This window comes from Rhineura floridana, chromosome 19 (assembly GCF_030035675.1).
Source record: "Rhineura floridana isolate rRhiFlo1 chromosome 19, rRhiFlo1.hap2, whole genome shotgun sequence".
Lineage (NCBI taxonomy): Eukaryota > Metazoa > Chordata > Lepidosauria > Squamata > Rhineuridae > Rhineura > Rhineura floridana.
Genome location: NC_084498.1, coordinates 19,261,074 through 19,274,433, shown reverse-complemented (window position 1 = coordinate 19,274,433; position 13,360 = coordinate 19,261,074). Strand labels below are relative to the sequence as shown.

General features: G+C 44.1%; 1 protein-coding gene across 1 annotated transcript in view; it reads left to right on the top strand.

The window, feature by feature from the left end:
* LOC133373490 (septin-2) overlaps positions 1-13,360 on the top strand; it is a 481,091-nt gene that overhangs the window by 277,848 nt on the left and 189,883 nt on the right. The window lies entirely within an intron of this gene.

Below are 13,360 nucleotides of genomic sequence, written 5' to 3'. Positions count from 1 at the left end.
TGTGTGTGTTAAATCCATCTAGCTTATTTTATGACCAAAGAGTTCTGGGAACTGTGGCTTGTTAAGGGTGCTAGGTGACCTCTGTTCTCCTCACAGAGCTACAATTCCCAGAGTGGTTTAGCAATCAATCAACCCCTCTTCTCACGGAACGCTCGGAATTGTCGCTCTGTCAGGGGAATCGGAATTCTCCTCACAACTCTCAGCACCCTTAACAAGCGACAGTTCCTGGGATGCTTGGGGAGAAGCCATGACTGCTAAAGTGGTTTCATAGTGCATGAAACATATGGTGTGGATGGGGCCTATACGAGTCACGGTTAGGGATGGAATGATCTGTCACATTTGGTCCTTTCCATTCACATTTTTCTAATCTTAAATTTGGTTCCCCACATTTCTGTGACTTGCAATTTTTTTAAAAAAAATCCTCATAAATTCTTCAGCGTTTTAGTGTGACTTTCTCCCCGTCAATACATTTTTGATGCCTTTTTGACTATTGTACACATGTTTGCAAGCCGTTTCTCCTCATATAATGCCTTTTTATGTTCACCAATATATTCATTTTGTGCACACTTTCCCCTAATAGATGTGTGATAAAAACAATGCATGGTTGGAGAATTGCATTGCAAAATTTGGATAAGCGTGCATTTCAAAGGATGCTGGTGTTTTGGTTGTTTCAGAAAGTGTGGATTTGATCAATTCAGCTTTAAATGTGAATGAAATCAAAATTCCTCTCCTATCCCTAGCTGTGGTGACTAATCTCTATTAGGCCGCACTTCTTGTCAGGTGAGCTGGTCACCAAGCCTACGTCATGTGGTCATTGTCAAGAGGAATTTTTGACTCTTTGGAGCCATTAATTACTTCCACCATCTTTCCAAACTGCCAAGGTCTGAGGAGGCGCAGAGCCGCAGATGAAAGGAAGCGGCGACTGCCCTGGTTTCCAGGTCTTTCAAATAACCAGCCTATAATAACTTCCACAGCCAAGGGAAACGGCCAAATGGTAGGAAGAAGGTCAGCTCTGAAGAGGAAGGGGGGGGAAAGGCTGTTCGGCAACAGTGATGTAGTGGCTTCTAATGGAAGAAACCTGCAGAATTCATCAAGGCCTGGCTCTCATTTGTTAATGACAGAGTGTTTAAAAGAAGAAGAAAAAGCAACAGCCAGCCAGGAGATGAGACGTTGGCTTTCTAGTCCAGTGTTGTCAGACTGACAGGGTTAAGGGTTGGATTCCTAAGGCGGAGGAGGTGGCGGTGAATAGAGCTGAGGCGACTGGGTTTTCAAGATGGTGGTCTCCACTTTTTCGGCTGGCTGCCGAAAAGCTACGCTAGCTTAGGCTAACACACTCCGGTGCTTGGCTCATTCACTGGCCACTATTTATTCCATCATTATTCTGCTTAAAACAATCAAGCCTTCCCCCAAAGAATCCTGGGAAGTGTAGTTTGCAAAGGGCGCTGAGAGTTGTTAGGAGACCCCCTATTCCGCTCACAGTGCTACAATTGGCAGAGAGGTTTAACAGTCAGTCCCTTTTCCCAAGGATCGCAGAGCAGGAGCTGCACCCTCTCATCCAGAGCTTGGAAAAGTTACTTTTTTGAACTACAGCTCCCATCAGCCCCAGCCAGCATGGCCACTGGATTGGTCTGATGGGAGTTGTAGTTCAAAAAAGTAACTTTTCCAAGCTCTGCTCTCATCCCCAGTCTATAGATTTCGGAGATGCCCTTCTGAGCCACAGAAACCCTTGGCCTGTGCCATTCACTGGCACCAAGCCTGGGCAGTATAAACATGTGTTAAACATCTGTTTCATTTCTGGAAACCTTCTGGAGGCTCACATGCTAGTGGTGGGTAGGCTCAGAGGCAGAAGTGGGTGGAGTAACAAATGTAATTTTACTTTTGTCCTAGTTTACACACACACACACACGAATAATAGAAAGTGGCCCTTTAGATCAGGTATGGGAAACCTTTGGCTTGCCAGTGGTTGCTGAACTACAGCTCCCACAATTCCTGGCAATTGGCTATGCACGCTGGAGCTGATGGGAGTTGTAGTTTAGCAACATCCAGAGGGCCAACGGTTTTCCCATCCGTGCTTTAAGATGCTGGAGCCAAGTTGCCAAGAAAAAAAAAAGATGAGGAAATCTAGAAATAACCATCCATTTCCCTTGCCCATTGTACACTTGCTTTAGAATTTGATACTTTGAAATTCTTTTATAATTGGTTGTCGGTATATACATGTGTATACATTTTTAAAACTTGAAATAATTCTTTTAAGTGTTCTGTTTTCATTAAAGTATTAAATATTAGCTAAATCCATAATTAAGTCCTCCGTGCCCCTAATTAAAGTATTAAGTCTTTATTAAACATTGAGAATTTTTTTAAAAATCCATGTTCTACCTTGAATTGGCTGTGCCCGTACACAAGCCCCGAATCCTTGCTGATGCTGTGAAATTGGAAAGGATTCCCAGCATCCCCCAAGCTTATTTCACACAGCTCAACAGCCCTAGGGACGTGCCTGCACGTGTCGAAGCTCAGATTAAACAGCTTTAATAAATGTTTTGCAGCAGACATTAAGTGCACAGATATATAGGTGAGTTGATAGCATTCTATGATAAGGGAGAGTTTGATCTCCTTTGTGTTTGGGGATACTATGTGTGGTTGGATGCTTCCCCCCAGTGTAGGGTCCAGGCTTTGGAGGGCCCATGAGCAAGACCACCCCTGTGTCAGGGCAGCCAACATGGTGTCGTCCACATGTAGTTGGACCACAATGTCTGCCATCCCTGGATTATTGGCCATGCTAGCTGGAACAGATGGGAGTTGTAGTCCAACAACACCTAGAAAGCATCAAGTTGGCTACCCCTGCTCCACTTGCCCTCCCTAGCTCAGTGAGTCTACCTCCTCATTGTAGCTGCTCCAAGGGGTTCTAGTCTGTGAGCCCTTCTTCTGGTGTGGGCCCTTGGCAGATGCCCGACCATGCCGAGCCTTGAAACCCGCCCTGCTTTCCTGCTTTGCCCTTCCATACACAATCAAAAATTAAAGGTGAGAGGTTACCCCTGTTCCGTTTTTTTAAAACATTCCTCTGGTTTGCTCTGCCCTGCTTCCCACTCCTCTTGAATTCCAGAGAATGTTGAAAATGGACTGCAGAACTGGAGCTGCCTCTATTTCTTTTGGCTTTTGGAATACTAAGCCAGGGGGGTTGACTCATCATAAGGCAGCTTTTTATTTGGGGAAGGGCTGTAGCTTAGTGGCAGAGCATCTGCTTTCCAGGCAGAAGTTTCTTGGTTTGATCCCCAGCATCTTCTGGTAGGGCTGAGAGTCTAATTCCCAGGACAGCTGCTGCCAGTCAGTGTAGGGGATGCTGTGCTAGAAGAACCAATGGTCTGATTTGGTATGAAGTCACTTCCTAGGTTCCCTTTGTCATGCCCTTACTAAACATTATCCTTCATGTTGGGGAATGAGTTCTTGCACGTCAATGGCAGAGGTTGAAATGTTTATTTGTTTATTATTTATTACATTTATACCCCGCCTTTCTTTCCATGATAGAAACCCAAGGCAGCTTACATATGGTTCCCAGGCGGTCTCCCATCCAGGCACTGACCAGACCTGACCCTGCTCATTTTGAAGAGGAACGAGTTCTACTTCAGTATGTCAAAAAAGGAACTAATTGCAGTTCATCAAAATACACATACACACACACACAGAGTGGAATGTGAATTCTTTTATTTATTTCCCCCAACAATTTCAATCTTTAATTAAAGGCCCAGAGTCTAATATGTAAAAAGCACATGTAACAGCATGAACATAAGGTTGAACTCGAAATCGTCCTACCTAGGGATGGAAGAATCTATCTGTTTTGGTTCTTGCAGTTTCTCATTTCTTGAATCTTAAATTTCTCCACATTTCTGCAGCAATTTGAGATTGTTTTTTTTTTTTTTTTAAAAGATGCTCATGAAAATTCTTCATCATTTTAGTGCAATGCTTTCCTAATTAACATATTTGGGTGTGCGGTTTTGATTGACGTACACATTTCTGTGAGCAATGTCTCGTCGTTTAATGCATTTTTATATGTTATTTTCATGAATATGTTGATAGTTATGCACATTGTCCCCTAATGCATGCATGTTTGTAAACCTTCTTTGGCTGGAGAACTGCATCACAGAATTCAGATAAGTGTGAAATTTGAAGGATGGCTGTGTTATCTTGTTTTGGAAAGTGCAAATTTGATAGATTCGGCTTTAAATGAGAACTGAATTGAGTTTCTCCCCTATCCGTAGTTCTACCCCAAAATGAATTTAATTCATGTCCAGCTCACCCAGCAATTAGGGGAACTACTTTCAGGTGTAGTTCAGAGATTTTTGAACTAATTCAGTGAACTTCGTTAGACTGAACCAGTTCATTCCAAGCCCTGATCAATAGGCCTAATAGTGCAAGAATAGCATCAACCCTCCATTGACCATAAGGGCACTGCAGACGAAGAAGAAGGGCCATAGCTCAATGGTAGAGCATCTCCCTTGCATGCAGAAGGTCCCAGGTTCAATCCTTGACATCTCTAGATAGAGATAGAAAAGAATCCTGTCAGGGAAGGGTCGTAGAGCATCTGCTTTGCATGCAGAGGGTCCCAGGTTCAGTCCCCAGCATCTCTAGTTAGGAGTGGGAGAGGTTCCTGCCTGAAACCCTGGAGAGCCATTGCCAGTCAATGTAGACCAGTGTTCTTCAGCCTTGGGTCCCCAGATGTTGCTGGGCTACAACTCCCATCAGCCCCAGCCAGCTTGGTCAATGGTTAGGAATGATGGGAGTTGTAGTCCAACAACATCTGGGGACCCAAGGTTGAAGAACAGTGGTGCAGACAGTACTGAACAAGATGGGCCAATGGTCTGACCAAGTATAAGGCAGCTTCCAATGGTCCTAGAACAAGAGAAAGCCATTCCAAACAGGCCGTCGCTGGCACTGAATCATGTTCTCCAAGAAATGCTTCTTTAGCCTTGAAGCTTCCTGGGAGAACTATGTCAAAGTTTAATTGTGGCATTTGTGGTCTGCCGTCAGTCAGAAGCAGAGGTACATCTAACAGCAGAAGATCAGAGCCTTGCTAGATACCCACCCGCACCGCAAAAGAAAAAAAAATATATACATGTCAAGGATCAGGCAGTTTTCAGACAAAGTGAAACAGAGAAGGGTTCCCACCTGTTACTAGATTTGGGTGCATTTTGCAGAGAAAATCTCGTGCTCATTTTTCTCTGATAAATACTAGCAAGTTGTTGGCAGAATTCCCCTCTCCTGGGATCTAGGGATATGCATGCATGTTTGTTTGCCGCTGCCGCCCCTTCTATACTAAGCAACACCATGGTCCTATGCTAATGAATAATAGTGGGCCATGGACCATAAGTGGGGAACGTGAGGCCTAGAGGTCAAATGCAGACCTTGGGACTCTCCTCGGGTCAACCCCAAGTCATCCAATTTCTCCCTAAGCCACCCCCCCTGATCGGTCTTCCTTGCTTTTGCCTGGCTGGGATGTGTTCTTGACCTCTGATAACGAGTTATCATTACTCATCAGCACTTCAGTGGGGATCTCTCCCAATAAACACATTTTTGTAAGTGGTTTTGATGAATGTACACATTTTTTTGCGAGCAATTTTTCCGGATTCATCCGTCTATGTTATTGTCACTCTGATATGCATTTTAATGCACGCTTTATTCTAGTATATGCATTTTTGTACTCACCACAGCTGGAGAACTGCATTGTAAAATTTGGATAAATGCGAATTTTGAAGGATGCCTGTGTCTCATTTTGCATCTTGTTTTGGAAAGTCTGGATTAGGTTCTCAGTTTATTATGCAACAATCAACCAGGCTTTTTGCATGCACACCAAAAGAAAGAGATACAGGAAAAGCATTAAAACAGTGATTACAAAAAAGAAAGAATGAATGCAGGAGAATAAATATACAACAATACTGCAAAAATGGATAATTAATGAGGAGGCTGGCAACTGATTAAGGGCCCATCCATACCTAACCACAAAATCCGCATTTGGTTGGTGGCTTCAAGATCCATACATGACTTGTTTGTAGTCGGATTATTGTGAAAACCTGATTATCAAGCATCTATGCATGTGGTTTTTTAAATTTTTGCTTTAGCATTGGCCACTCTCCTAAGTCCACCGCTTTTCAGTGATTGGTCCATAACGGTCGTTTGTGTTTTGCGTGTTTTTTTGGAAGAGTGCAGGAACAGCTATTTGTTTTATTCCCATGCATGTGCAGGTTTGTAGATGTGCTATAGGGTGGGAAGGAGACAAGGGGCTTGGCATACGACGGAGGAACGCCCATGGACCACATATTGCAGGAAAGTCCACAGCATTGCATCCGAGCGCACGGAATTTAATGCGATTGATTATTGGCTTGGGAAAGCATATCTTTTTTTCGTGGTATTTCTAATGTGGATTTGTGAATGTGAAAATCTGTACTAGCTTGCAACGGCATATGGATGACGGTCAATTAATGAGGACACAAAGCAGTAACACTGCAGATTATACAGTTGTATGGACGGGCCTTACCTTATTCCTTCTTCTTCTTTGAGCTCTCGAACTGAGTTAGGTAAATTTGCCTTTAAATGTGAACTGAATCAAGTTTCTTTTCCGTCCTTACCTGAGGTTCCCCATTCCTATTCTCTGAGAATCAGAGTGTTACAAGTGTGTCCCTAACTTTTTGTTAAACGGGGAAATGTTGGGGGGGTATGCATTTTACAACATCTGGAAACATAGCGGTAGAATACATACCCTCCCACACATAGAATCCCAGTGGCTGTAGCTGCTGCCACCTTTTAAAATTTGCTAGAGGTGGGATTTGCATCAGAGGCTTCCCAACATGTAGGGATCGTGTGGCACCAGATGTACAAGAGCTGCTGTCCACTACCAGCTATTAATATATACATATGTCAATGGAAAAGCCAGAGCCTTTGGATTCCAGTCTCATTTGTACTCATTTCAAAGATGGCCCGTGAAAATTGAGAGGCTTTGTGAGCGCAGAAGGAGGGGGCTTAAGGGGGGGCTGAGAGGCAGAGATGAATAAATATGGGTTCCCAGGAATGACGGGGGAGATGGGAGAGATGGAAATGCCAAAGGAGGAGGGATGCTGCTAAGGGGAAAGGGGGCACAAATGCCAAGCGAGAACATTACCTTCATAAAAGAATGGCAGTTACTATTGGCTGAAGACAAAGGTTCTTAATATATCACCGCAGTGGCAAATTAACCAAGCCTTACCCAAACGTTCGCAATACACAGAGCAAATACCATTCCCCCCAGCTGCCAACTTAACTTGTGGCACCAGCTGGATCGAGAAAGCTGCACGCTATTTTAAATGGTGCGTGATCTGATCCCAGTCCTGATTTCCATGTTGTTCTGTTGTTTTTTGGTTCGGCTGAAGGCTTCTTTTAATGCGTAGATTTAATGATTTTATGTTATGGCACTTTTTCTTTTTTATCGCCTTCTGCCACCAGGAGAACGAGAGAGTGCCTTCGGCGGATTGACATTTGGCAGGGTAGGATTTTGATTAACAGAAAGAAATAAAAGCAACTAAATAGCTCCCTTCTTTCTGGCAGTGTCAGAACTATCTACAATAATGATGAACGAGTAACGATGAGCTAATTAAAACCAGCACTCTCAATGCACGGAACGCTCTGAGGAGATAGAAAGATTGTAACAAATGTCTCTCAGCTAAACAACGCTGGGAATTAATATTCATTGTTGTGGGGGAAGAAACACTTTGGTTTTTAACTGAGCCAAGGCAAGCGTGAAAATCGCTCTGAGGTATTTTTAGCCTTTCTTAATTTCATTTATCCTGCCGACGAAACAGGGAATGCTTCCAGACCTCGTTACAGTTACAGATAATAATCGCTTTTCACACCTGCATGGTAGGCAGTTAAAAAAAGGCCAATCAAATTACATCCTTTGACATCTGCTGAGGCCATTCATTGTTGGAAGGATAGGCCACCGTTAATTTAATAGTACCCTTTTCATCTAGCGTGGGAATGCGAAATAGAGCAATCTTTCTGTTATGATTAGTGGTGGACAGCGAAGTGGCTCTCTCATGAGAATCATCTGCCAGTAGAGAGATCAAGCTGGGGAATTAAAGCCCCCCCATCAATAATCATTGGGAAGTGGTGGAGGAAGAGGAGGCAAAGGCCATCTCTGTCGGCCCTGTAGCAGCATGTGGTTGCTGATAGGTTGCAAGGTGGTGGCAGCTAGCCAATCAAGGGAAGTTTTAATCTCATGATGAGAAACTTCTGGCCCAGGGGCTAAATATGGCCCTTGAGACCTCTCTAGGCCCCTGGAACTCTCCCGAGACTACACCTCTCAATGGTCCTGTTTTGCTGCCCCCCCTCTAGTATTTTTGCCTGGCTAGGATGTGCCGTTGAACTCTAATAATGCCTCTTGCTTGCCTGAATGGAGGACAGAGAAAGGTGTGTGTGTGAATGTATGCAGGAACTCACCTACAACACAAAGATGAGATTTACATTTATTGCTCCACCTACTTATGCCTCTGGCCCCGCCCACCGCTGGCATGGAGCCCACATTAGGGCCCCATCTGCACTATACATTTAAAGCAGAATCGTACCACTTTAAGCAGTCATGGCTGCCTCCAAAGAATCCTGGGAGCTGTAGCTTGTTTAGGGTGTTGAGAGTTGTTAGAAGACTCCTATTCCCCTTGCAGAGTTCCTGGAGTTCACTGGGGAAGAGGGATTGACAGAGTGCTCGATTCAGATCTCATGTAAAGGCAAACCTACAAAATCCATACTTTCTGAAACAATATGCAAACAGAAACACAGCCACTCTTTGAAATTCACACATCTCTTAAATTTTGCAGGGCAATTCTCCAGCTAAGTGAAGTGTACAGAAATGCATATACTGGGGTAACAATAAAATCCATATATTAGTGAAACAACATGAAAAAATGTATTATATTAGGGGAAAATGCTCTGCAATCAGGGATGGAAGGGTCTGTCAATTTCAGTTATCTCTGTTTCGCGTTTTTCCAATCTTAATTTCAGTTCTTCACAATTTTGCAGCAATTTGCAATTTTAAAAAATCCCATGAAAATTCCTCAGCAGTTTTGCCTACACACATTTCTGCAAGCAATTTTGCCTAATGCTGTTTTCTATGTTTTTTGTCACTAATATATTCATTTTTATGTATACTTTCCTCGTAATATTTTGAATTTTGAAACATTACGCAGTTGGAGAACTGAAATGCAAAATTAGGAGAAGTGTAGAATTCAAAGGATGGCTGTGTTTTTGGTTGTCAAGTTTTGGGAAGTGTGAATTTGATAAATTCAGCTTTAAGTGTGAACTGATCGAATTTCCCCCACCTGCAACCACCTATATATTAGCAAAACTGCATTCAGACATGTGTAAACTAGGATAAATTCACACTAGAATGCTGATGAATTTTCCATAAGGCCTTTTTAAAAAATGCAAACTGATATAGAAATATGTAGAACTGAATTCCAGATTAGAAAAATGAAAGAAACTGAAATCGTCAGATTAGCTCATCCCTACGAGCATATCATCCACTGCATTAAAGCCTGTCTTGTTTGACCCTTACTGTCATGACACGTTTTGGCTATAGAAATTGCTCTAAGGATTGTGCTAGCTGGAAGGGTAGTTGGCAGAGGCATGATAAATAGGAAAAACGTTTCCTGAGTTCCTTTTGAACAGGGTCCTAATGATTCTTGTGTTCTTTCGAAAGGTAATGAGAATCTTTCTTGAGGTTTTGGCGAGCACAGGAAAACATCTTAGGTCAACTAGGGTGCCCTTTGTTCTCTCCCATTCATCATAGCCCTGCGGCGGTGATGGGTTCAAGGTGTAACTGTTTAAAGAGTCTAAACAGCTCCTAATGTCTTCTTTCCAAGTTGAAGATTGCCTTGTTTTTTCTGTAACTGAACCTCTTCACCTCTTCTTCCGAAGGAGTCTTGAAAGCATCTCATGTCAGGCTTTTTCAATCAAGCCAAGAAGGAAAATAATTGGGAAAGGTCCATGTGGGGGTGTTTTTTGGACCCACGAATGTCATTCTTTGTGGCTGCCATTTTAACGTCCAGTTCTTTGCTCTGCTGCTAACTCTATCTGGTGCTTGGCTTGCAGATTTTGAGCCAGACCCACGTGTAAGAATTGTGTGAAACAAATGTCCATGGCACAGAACTGGGATGGTCAGGATTCATAAAACTATAAAGCTGGAGGAGATCTTCATCATGTAAGCCAGCATTCCTTTACCTGGTGCCCACCAGATGTCTTGGACTATAACTCCCATCAGCTCCACCCAACATGGTCAATGATCAGGCATGATGAGAGTTGTCATCCAACAACTTCAGAAGGACACCAGGTTGAGGAAGGCTCATCTAGCCCCATCCTCCACTTGAAGCAGGAAATTCAGAACTAGAGCATCCCAAGCAGATGGATATCCAGCCTCTGCTTGAAGACCTCCAGTAAGGGAGAGTCGATCACCCCTAAAGGTGGAGTTAAAATAGGCCCCTTCTACTTCATACATTAAAAGCAGCATCACACCACTTTTAACAGCCACAGTTTCCCCTAAAAATAATCTTGGGAAGTACGGTTTGTTAAGGGTCCTGAGAGTTGTTAGAAGAGCCCTATTCCCCTCAAGGAGCTACAATCCCCAGAGTGGGTTAATAGGCAATCCCTCTTCCTAGAGGACTTCAAGAAGAGAAAGCAACAACACATTCATTTCACATGAATCAATCCCACTCTAATTCTAACCTCCCCTGAGGTTCAGATGGTAGGGAGATAGCAAAGGGGAACCTTTGTGGAAATCCAGAAGCCCTGATTCATTCCCTCCACCCCAATTTTAGCCATACCATGTTCCCAACAGCCTTCTAAAACCAGTAGCCATTTGCATTTGGCTGTCACATGTAAGGATGTAATAAGGCGGCCGTTTCCATTCCAACCTGTATTTGTCACAATCCACGCTGCTTCTGTTCCGCTGCTGTTTGTTTCCCACCAAATACTATCCCTTGTCACAGGCTAAGGAGGCTGTCACCAAGGTAAGGAGGCCAGCCCCCCTCTTGTCCCCCAGTAACTGGAGCACTGATATCCTATGCACAGTATCCTCTCTGACACTTTCTGAACAAGCAGGAAATCATAGAGGGAATTTCTCTTTTCCAGAACGTGTGATTCATAAACTGGAAGCCCGATGCAATGCCAGATCCAAAACGTCTCCCTTCTTGCAGTTTTAACCCTGAACCCATTTGACTTCAATTAACTGGAGTTCTGATTTTGCTTGACTTTCATAATGCAAATCAAGGCAGCATTTGGCTCCCAGGCATTATAATCACGGGTGCCTATAAATGAAAAGACACACCTTTGCTCATGCAACCACCCAGGTAGTCACAGGGATCCCTGGAGTTCACCGGTGATAGCTCTTGGCAGGAATTTGTTTGGAAGAAGTCAGTGCTGTTTTTCCTACAGCAAATCTGTAATAAAAGGGGTGGGCATGTAGTGGGGAAGTTGCGGTGGGTGTGGGAACTGTGACATCAGGCCATCCAAGGGCCAAGGACAAGACGGTGCCCCTGCTTTCCCATTCCACATACAGAAGTTGACTGGACTGGCAGCTGCATCCTATTGTGCAATTGAGTATGGAGTCACTGCCTCTCAGCCTCAGAGGGAGGCAATGGTAAACCCCCTCTGAATACCGCTTACCATGAAAACCCTGTTCGTAGGGTCGCCATATGTCGGGATTGACTTGAAGGCAATCCATGTCCATTTCACGGGGCAGCACCCTCCACTGCAGCTTACAGGGTGCAGGGCAGGCCGTGTTGCAGAGAGAGCTCTCAACACTGCTGTGGGTGGTCCTGAAAGGACTCAAGTCAGCAGTGGGGAAGGGAGGTGTGTCCAGCTGAGGGCAGAGTCACTTTAAAACGGAGCCAGAAAAGCCTTTCTAGCTGCTTTTGCAGTGATGAGCGTGTCCACAGTCTGTTGCCTGCACTGACCAGCAGAATCTCTTACAGAGTTTCGGCCAGAGGTTCCCAGCTCTGTCTGGGAAAAACTAGGGATTGAACCTTGGATCTCCTGTATTCAGAGCTTACGTTCTGTCACTGATTAAGCTGCAACAGCCCTTTCCCAAAGGTAGAGGCAGCTTTCCCTTTCCTCGGCAAGACTTGTCTGGGATTTGAACCCAGGACCTCTCACATCCTAAATGAGAATCATGTCCCTAGAAAGGAGTGGATTCCATCCCAGATAACCATAGATAACCAGGAGGCATCTCTTTTGTAGTTCAAAATAACAATTCAAGGGACAAAATAACTTCCAGAGAAGCTGGAGCGCGCTGTCAGGAAGCTTCCCAGGCAAACACCGTAAATCAGTCTTTCCCAACCTGGTCCCCACCAGAGGTTGTTGGACTCCAACTCCCATCATCTCCAGTTGCCATGGCCAATGGTCAGGGATGATGGGAGATGGAGTTCCAACAACCTTTGCAGGGCACCAGGTTGAGGAAGTCTACATTGGTTGGTTTTTAGGGCTCCCTGGGAACTGACTCACCAATCTCTTGCTCACCTCACGGTTCTCTTCCTAGTGAAGGAAACTCATGTAAAAGGAAGCTGTCTCTTAGATTCCCTCTTGCTCCAATTGCCACTTTCCCAGAGCTTGGAAAAGTTACTTTTTTGAACTACAACTTCCATCAGCACAATCCAGTGGCCATGCTGCCTGGGGCTGATGGGAGTTGTAGTTCAAAAAAAGTAACTTTTCCAAGCTCTGTACTTTCCAATGTTGGCCTCAGATGTGCACCACTTGTGCTGGATCTGATCACAAAGCTGACTTTGCTGGCAAAAGTGGTCTTTACAGAGGCAGTACCAGTGGTTAAAACAAATTCCCCTCCAAGCACAAAATGGTTCATGTTGTGACCCTCGTAATTGCCAGGGCTGGTTTTAGGAAGTTGGTTGTTTTGAGGAATTTGATATTTTAAGACTTTAAATAAATGTTTCATGAGCTTGAGCCGCAGCCTGCTGTTGAGTGTAGTGGCAAAACGATGGAGGATTATTAGTGCCATGCTGGCTATTTCTATCTGATACCTGCACCTGTAACCTATTCATCACAAAGCCATTGGCTTGTTAGTGTATTAATGTCGCATCTTCCTCTTTAAGTCTGGCTTGCTGAAGTTGGTAAGGAAGCGGCAGACGCCGATCTTTGAGTTAGAAATTTGGCCACAACTTCCATTCATTCAACAATCAACTTGCTCAAAAGAGCAGTGAGCATGGTCATTGATGTCTATGTGTTGAATGGATTCAGGGTGGATTGATATATTTATTTTGGCTTAGTAGGTGTCCCATGGAATGGGCGATGGAATACATCAAGGGTAAGGATGGAAGGATCTGTCAATTTCGGTCCT